The sequence below is a fragment of the Benincasa hispida genome, chromosome 1 (assembly GCF_009727055.1).
Source record: "Benincasa hispida cultivar B227 chromosome 1, ASM972705v1, whole genome shotgun sequence".
NCBI classification, from domain to species: Eukaryota; Viridiplantae; Streptophyta; class Magnoliopsida; order Cucurbitales; family Cucurbitaceae; genus Benincasa; species Benincasa hispida.
In genome coordinates this window covers 12,541,738-12,551,236 of record NC_052349.1, presented here as the reverse complement: position 1 = coordinate 12,551,236, position 9,499 = coordinate 12,541,738, and positions in this window count along the sequence as shown.

Here is a 9,499-nt window from a genome sequence, read left to right as displayed (position 1 = left end):
TTATTTGAATTCGATGTTTTAAATTAAAGGGGAGGGAGTTATAACTCCCTTAACCTCTCAACTCCTAATTTCACGTAATGAAAGGAGAGAGAGAAAACAGTTCTTTCATCTTCATCTCCTTCCTCTTGATTTTCTTTAGAAGAAGGGGAACTACCTCAGATCTCTAATGAATCTCTCATACTCATCCCTACGCCAAAATTGAGTGCAAGCTTATACCTCTCCACGATTCTTGTCCCTGAGAATAATGGGGAAGACCCTGTGGTGGTGTTTGTGAGATCGAGAGAAGACGATGTGAATTGGAGAGAAACATGAAGAATTGGTCTTCAAGGGTATGCGATTCCCTTTATATATTTCTTCTTTGTTTGATTAACATAGTAGATAGTATGCTTAAGTTCATATGTTTATAATTTTCGTCTCTCTGTATTTTTCTGTTTTGTAAAACAAAATTTAGAGACTAATGCATTCAATTGCTTCTGTTGCAGAGAATTTCAATCCCATCAATTGGTATTAAAGACATTTCAAATCTCTAAACTTTATTTTTGGAACTTCAATTCAAAGTTTTGGTGGGTGCATGATGCAGTTTGAATGCATGGGTTTTTGCATATTGGATGGTTTCGAAATTGGCTTAGAATTTACTGCTTTAAAGGTATTTAAAGTTGTAATTGCCCGATGTTTTGGGCATTTAAATTTATGTAATCGAGTTTGTAATGATCTATGTCGTTTCTGATGGAGTTCCAACATTGATTCGGTGAAATTTTGGAGCAAGAATCGAGCAAATCGGATGAATGGGAAAAGTAGAGCAGGCTTTCTGCCTTACATTGTTGCAACGTTCCAGCCGTAGTGTTGCAATGCTGCATGGAGTAGTGCAACATTGTATGCAACTAAATGTTGAATAAAATACCTCTTCTTTTATTAGGTAAATAAATTATTTGTACAATACAATTGCAAACTACAAGACCATGAGATTTTGGGCATCAACATAAAAAATCTTCTACTTGTCCTAAAGTTAGTGTGGTGTATATCATAAAGGTCAAACTACTACAACAATACACAAAAAACAAGAAACTAGGACATATAATGCTGGATAAGGGTCGTCTCGTAGACCCAGATTCTCCAAGTGACCCTCAAACACCTTAGCTGTGAGGACCTTTGTAAACGAATCAACAACGTTGTGCTCTGAAGCGATCTTCATGACGATCACGTCCCCTCGATGCGTAATCTATCGAATCAGATGATACTTGCACACAATATGCTTTCCATGCTTGTAGCTCATGGCCTCTTTAGAATTGGCCACAACACCGTTATTATCACAATAAAGGGCGATGGACTTTGACATGTTTGGAACAACTTCCAGATCAATCAATAATTTCCTAAGCAATACAACCTCCTTGGCAACTTCACAAGCTGCTACATATTCAGCTTCCATAGTGGAAACCATGATGCACGCTTGTTTGGTGCTCCTCTAGACTACAGCTCCTCCATTAAGGGTGAACACCAATCCTGAAATGAATTTCCTAAAATCCCTATCAGTCTAAAAATAAGAGTTAGTGTATCCTATAAGGATCATATCCTTAGACCCATACAAAGCATATAGTCCTTTGTTCTCCTAAGATAATTGAGGATGGTTTTAACGACTGTCCAGTGATCTAATCCTGAATTAGACTGATATCTACTGACTGTGCCCACTACACAACAAATGTCAGGTCTAGTACATAACTTTGCATACATCAAGCTTCCAACAATCGATGCACATCTCAACTTCCTGAGGTGTCTTAGAACATTGTTTCTTTGATAAGAAAACTCTATGCCTGAAAGGTAGCAAGCCTCTCTTAGAGTTTTGCATCAAATACTTGGGCATACGACACCTGAAACAAGGCTAGCATTTGGTTCTTATGATCTCTTAAGATTTGACTTACCAGAATAAACTGTGTGTCTCCCAAATCTTTAATTTGGAATTAAGCCACCAACCACTGTTTTATATCCGTAAGTAAACCTATATCATGCCCAATGAGTAGGATATCATCTACATATAACACTAAGAAAACTACTGAACTGTTGATAATTTTCTTGTAGATACAAGACTCATCAACATTCTGATAAAAACTATAAGATTTGATCATAGTATCCTTATATTCCAAGATCGAGAGGCTTGCTTCAATCCTTAAATAGACCGTTTAAGGTTGCAGCCCTTTTTCTCTTGGCATTGGGTTATGAATCCCTCTAGCTGTTACATATAGATGGCCTCCTCAATATTTCTATTAAAAAAGACAGTATTGACATCCATTTGCCAAATTTGTCACACCCCGCCCCAGACCACCCTCTTAGCTTAAGAAAGGGCGTGACTATAGCAGTTATCAACCCTTTTGCTGATACTTACTGCCTAATAACTCTTGTGGAGTAACTCTGATACCAAAATATAACTCATATACAGTGGAATGTCTATAGGCCAAAAATTTATTAATTCAGAAATATAACATGTTTAGAGTCATTACAACACTAGATTCATAAGTCCCAAAACCCAAAAATCCTAGTCCTTATATGAACAATAGTAACATGTGTACAATATAACAGTAACCACCTAATAGATGGGTTACAATATCTTTATCCTTTAGTGGCAGAGCAGATGCATAGCTATCTTCTGACCGCTACCTGGGGGGGGAGGAGAAAGGAAAAAATTTGAAAACGGGGTGAGCTTGCTAGCCTAGTGAGTGACTTAAGAAAGATAATTGATTCTCATGCAAAATTTCAATAAAGAGTTTAACTGAAATATAAACTTTCTACAGTACTTTGTATCGCAGTATAAACATTTTCCAAGCATAAAGCATATAAAGCTATTTTAATCATAAAATAGTAAAACTGTTTCTCAGTTGAGAATAACCCCACTGTGGGTAAAAACAATCCCAACATCAACTGCTAGTCAAGAGAGATCCCTTTTGCTCAATCTTCGACTCTAACTACCTACATGCACGTGGCCATACCAAGTACTTCTGCTCAGATACCTTCTCAAATATCCTTCAGTATCGAGCTACTAGGATACCTTTTCAAACGTCCTTCAGTATCCGAATTGTTTGGTACCTTCTTAAACGTTCGTCAGTACCAATAGATACCTTCTCAAATTTCATTCAGTATCTAGTTGGGCGGATACCTTCTTAAATTTCCTTCAGTATCACGTTTTAAGTAAAACTAGTCATAAATGACTTTCTTTAAAGCATGTAAAGTATAACACATATAAAAACATGGCTTTAAAGATACTAATGCATGCTGGGTATATTTAACACATATAAATAGCTTTTCAACAAACTTCCCACACATGCATGCGTTTAAAATATAATTCATGGTTTGCTTGGAAATCACTTTGTAAAACTACCTGGCATGAGAATAATCTTCTTTAAAATATGCTTTCTATAAAACATTGTAATTCAAACATTTTAGTCAAAATGTTTGAGTCACTCACCTCGATTGCTTAGGAACTTTTCACTCTAGTAGTTCCTTTTCTACCTCGGGCTCTCTTTTTCACCCCTAGAATCCATATTCAACTTCCAGCTTAGATTACTCATAGTTCTAAACCTTATTTTGAGATAATTATTTCTACAAACATATTATAAAATGTCTCAGGAAGTTTAACCTAAAATATGAGCTTCGAACTCCTCGTGGTTTGGCCGGAATCTCAAAATCTATAAGACTGGCTCAAGCTTATCCAATAGCCTGACCCTTCTGTCTTCTTCTCAGTGTCCAGCCCGATCCCTTTGAGCTTTGGAATCACTCTAAACGCATAAGTAAATTGGGAGAACTCCTCATCCCAAGTTTATGCTGCTTTCCAGGCTTCACTGTCCAATGCGTCCTCTTTGAAATTCTATGATCAACGCATGGATTTTGGCCTCAACACAAGGTTTGCCCAACTCTCTCACTCTTTTTATTGTATTTTTGAATTGTGGTCTGAAAATGAAGTCTTTTGGTCCTATTTATAGACGTCCAAACCTTCTCTAAAGTCGACACCACCTACTTGGTTGCATGTCCAAGAGTTTCCTCCTCACACTAACAACGCAATTCTTTGATTAATGAAATCAAAGTGTCCTTCTCCTATGTAGCCAACGCATGAGCTTCCAATGTGATGCAACCACCTCAATTCTTAAGGCTTAAGGCTTCCTCCCAATAAGACACATGGTTTGATGATGTTTTTTAGGTGATCTCATCCTTTATATGTGTCCAACTCTTGGATGTTCAACGCATGGTCCATAATCAAAGCATAGCCTATAATTAATGCATAGCAAGCCAACTTAGCCATCGCAAGAGCCAGCCATCACCAACGCATAGGATGGCCGCTCATCCTCGACACATGGCTTACTAGGTACCACCGTAAGGCTTGCTCGACATGGGTGCATGGTGCTTGGCATAGGCGCTGGTGACTGACGCATGGGCGTGCTTTGTGCATTGATGCTCGGCAGGGTGCTTCGACGCATGGGCATGGCCGTTCGACAGGGCGCTCGCTGCATAGGCATGATCCTGTCTCTTATACACATCTAGATGTGTATAAGAGACAGACGCATGGGCGTGCTTTGTGCATTGATGCTCGGCAGGGTGCTTCGACGCATGGGCATGGCCGTTCGACAGGGCGCTCACTGCATAGGCATGGTCGCTCGGTCAGGGCGCTCGCTGTATAGGCATGGCCACTCGACGCATGGTAGGGGCGCTCGGCTGGCTGCTCGACGCATTGGGCAGGGGCGCTTGGCTGGCTGCTCAACGCATTGACTGCCTTCCAACGTATTCCTTGCCTACCCTTGTGCCTTCCAACGTATTCCTTGCCTACCCTTGTGCCTTCCAACGCGTCACCTCCATCTTTCCTCCTTCAGCCACATGCCATCACCAATAACCCTTCCAACGCATTAACACAAAATTTTTATACTTAGCCAAATTTCCAAATTTTCCCCAAAAGTCAAACTTCCAAATTTCCTCTTTTTTTCTAATTTTTCACCCTTTTATCTACCATTACATACTAGTTTCCACATAAACCTACTCATCACATTGATCTCAATAGGGAACATACTCAAGTAGAGAAATTAGGATTCGGGGTTAACAAAATCTCATAGTCATAATATGCAGTAATGGATAGGAGTATTCAGATAGACTACATGGCAACAAGTGAGAAAGTTTACTCATAGTCAACTCCCTCAACTTAGGTATAACTCTTTGCTACTAGTATAGCCTTAAAGGTTTGCACCTTATCATCTACACCCTTTTTCTTCTTGTAGGTCGAATTGCAACCTATAGGTTTTACCCCATCAGGATGGTCTACAAGTCCCAGACTGAATTGAAGTAAATAGAATCCATTTTGAGATCCATAACTTTGATCCATTCATCTTTATCCACATCCTCCATTACCTGTTTATAAGATTATGGATCCTCAACGTCGCCATCAGATATGATGGTCAGGGTTTCTATTAAACCCATATAATGAATAAACGGGTTCACAACCATCCCATTACGTCGAGGTTGGTAGGATTTGTGTCCTAAATCTCTTGTATTCTCGTAGTTTGTAAACATTGTATAAATAAATTGTTATTAATAAAATAATTGTTACAAGTATGTAGGTTATTTTATGTAATTTAACCAAGTATGTACAGATATACAGGTGGATCTTGTTTAATAATAACCTAAATGGTCTGTAGTAGATGGATAAAGTTGGGTACCTTATCCTGGTGACACTATGGATACGACTTGCTTTATAGATGTTACAAGTGTTGTAAAGTTCTACAAATGATATGATCATGATCATTCATGTGGAGACATGTAAGCAAAGGTATCCTATCAAAGAATTTGTATAAGATTATAGCACGAAATGGTTAGTCTCATTATATAACACCGTTCATAATAAAGACTTACATTTCACCAAGATGACAATAGGTGACATGACTTGAATCCTTAGTGTGTTGTGATCTCCTGCTCATGAAGGCGGTCATTTGATTTGTATGGTGAAAGTGGCTAGATCGCCAACTCAATAAGCCTACTATTTTGGGAATTCGTCTGATTGGGAAGTTGGGAACACAACTACACAAGACGGAATTCACTCATGCCCTGATATTGGGGCAAGTAGATAAATTGCTCTCTTAAGGATTGACTCCGGGTCTTGAATAATGTGGCCATACCCTCTCCTTGACCGAGAAGGGCTTGGTCATAGTTGGACTATGACTTATTATTCATTAGAGGAATCGGTGCTACTTTAGGAGTTAGATGTAACTATAGGGGAAAATGGTAATTTTGGTCTAATTGCACTTACGAGCAATTTGTGAAAGGTCATCACACTGTTGATTGGTTATATCTAATGGATACGAAAATACATTGATAGTACAAATAGTGCAACTGTCAATTTTAGTGGAGTGACCAATAGTTAATGGTAGTTGGGAATTTAGTTAAAGAGTTTACCTAATTATCTAAGCACCATTGGAGTTTCAATTTATAGGTTCATAAGGTCCCCTCTGTAACTCAACAGGGATTTAATTGAGAATTAATTTTTGGTTAATTTGAAGTGTTCAAATTAATTGAGGTAATTGATTATATATGATATAATTAATTAAATTAATTATATGTGATATAATTAATATAATGTATTAGATACATTATAATATAAAGTATTTCGAGAGGAATTTAAATATGATTCAAATACTAAATATATGAATGAGATCCATATAATTAAATTTAATGTAAATATGATTTATGTTAAATACCATAAATAGTTTAGAGGAATTAAATATTTGGATATGATTCAAATATTAATATTTGGATGAGACTCATATAAATCAATTTAGTATAAATGTGATTTATATTATATGTCGTGCATTTTTTAGAGATAACAAAACTATAGGTTATATGTTGTATTTGATATAACAAATAGTGTGTGTGTATATATATATATATATATATTATTTTAATTAAATTAATTTTATTTTATTTTTAATTTAATTAAAGGGAGGGAGTTATATCTCCCTCCCCCTAATTTCTCTCAAGAGACGTGCACTGTGTGGGAGTGAATCGGTTCAATCGTCTTCCATATTTTGAAGAACTGGAAAAAAACTCTCCCTGCAATTCTCTCTATAGAAAAATCAAAGAGAAGATAATTCTTCTTCTCCCTCTAGATATCTCCTTCCTCTTCCAAATATTGGGCAGAGCCCACAACTCTAGCCAATTCTCAACCTTAGAAAATATAGAAGTTCCCTTTTGTGGTGGTGTCGACCATTTGGAAATCGTAGAGGTTCGAGATTCGTTCGAGGGAATTCGTGAAGAAATTGGCTTCAAGTATATGTGTGTTTCTTCCTCAATTTCCCTCAAATGTATGCTGTAAATTTAGATTCATTAATGCATAATTGTTTATGCTTTGTAATTTATGAGATTCCGTAAAAGTAAAAAAAAAATGGGATCGATCCTCGCTTCCGCTGCGAAACCTTCCATGATTTCCCTTCAATTGGTATTATAGTGGAGGTTTCAATCCCAATTTTTTTTCTAAAATTTAATTTCATAATAATGGTGGCTACATTCTGTAATTTATTTCATACGATGAATGTTTTATGGAATGTGGTTTGCAATTTGGATGGTTTCGAGATTGGGTTCTTAGTTTTATAGATTTTCATTTACAAATTTACTTTGTAAGGGCTCATTGTTTTGGGCGTAAATTGTTATCGAATCTGTAAATTTGATTCTTGAGTCGATTATGTTATTCCTGACGACTTTCTTGTGAAAATGAGACTCAATTCAGATGAGATTCGAAGAAGATCGAATATGTACAATAGGCGACTATACAGTAGCATTGCGATGCTATGCCCTAGCGTCGTGATGCTACGATGCGACAAACGGAGTTCTTCTCTGTAGCGTTACGATGCTCCAAGATGGGGAAGAAGTGCATTTCAATGCTGATTTGCATGTGGTTCGATTCGATTTGGAACCAGTTCGGGTCTAGTTCGTCTGGTCCGAGTAGTTCAAGGGCAGTTCGATTGCTGGATGGTCCAGTTCGAGCTGTTTCAAGACCCTATTAACTTGTTTCGAACCAATTGAACTATTTATTAATGTAATGGTAGTTTTTGATTAATTAAATTAATATAAATGTTATATTAATTTAATTAATGGTTTTAGGAGTGCAATCCCGATCCATAATTGCTTTTTAAATTATGAATACGATGTATTATTTAATTATGTTATATATCCCATAAAGTATGTCATATAGTAAAATCCCGCCTCAGGTTATGCATTATTCATGCATCATTTATATTATAAGTGTTATAGTATATAGTTGCATGTTTTAATTTTATAGCATGCTCATACATCATATAATATAAGTGTTATACAATATGCTTGCATGCATAAATAACATAACCATGCATCATTTATATGATAATAGTTATAATATATAGTTTGGATGTATGAATGCAATGTATGTTATTTATTTCATTACTTTAGTATATAAGTGTTATATATATATATATATATATATCGTAATGAAATGGGAATTGCATGATGCTCGACATTACTTTAGATAATTTTATAAACATTATAAGTTTATAAAGTATGTCATTCCATGCAATATACGATTTTAAGATGTTTCCATTTTTTTTTATAATTGTTATAACAAAATGAAATTAGAAATTAAAATCAATAATTCAAAATGCCATGAAAACTGCTGTAAAATCATTTTTAAAAATACTTTTAAAATATGAAAATATGATTAACACATACCTAAGATTACAAATTTCAAATGAGATTAGAAATGAGATTAATATTTTTAATTAATTTAATAGAATTAAATCGGTTCTAATAAAATATTAAATTTGTAGCAAACATATCTATAAGGGACTTTTTGTCTAAGGCTAGTTTTGTCTAGGTTGGGGTATTTAAGTTGACGGAAACGTAACACCCCTACATGGGAATTGACCTGGAAAGGTGAATTAGATAGATTTGTAACAAGCATGCAATTGTTAATTAAGGTTTGTTAAAGTGTTTAATAAATATTAATAAAAAGTTTTTAACTATCCAAAGTAAGTGTTACTTTTGGGCAAACTTAAACAATTACTTAGTAAAAATAATTAGCCATATTTTTTTCCTAAATAAAATAAATCCTAGGTTATTAAAATACTCAGTGGGAGGAAAAAAAATATTTGATATGTCAATTTTTCCACTCACGTTTCTCCCTTAATGTTCACACCATGAGAATCATGCTTGGCCTTGAGGCGCCCTGGGAGTGTCCCCCTTCAGATGGTGTTTGCCTGGGCCAATATCAAGGTGAATGGAGAGTGTATTTATAGTAAGTGGGAGAAGGATGTGTGCTAACATGGCCTGCAGTCTCCTTCATTAGTTTGCACCGTGAGATTTTTTTGCATGGCCTCGAGGCACCTCGAGAACGTCCCCCTTCAGATTGTTTGTGTAGTAGGTCATATTCAAGGCGAACTCCATAAATGGATAGAATCTTTTTAGTTTTTGCCCCAATCGGTTTTTTTCTTCGGTTGGCTCATTGCGG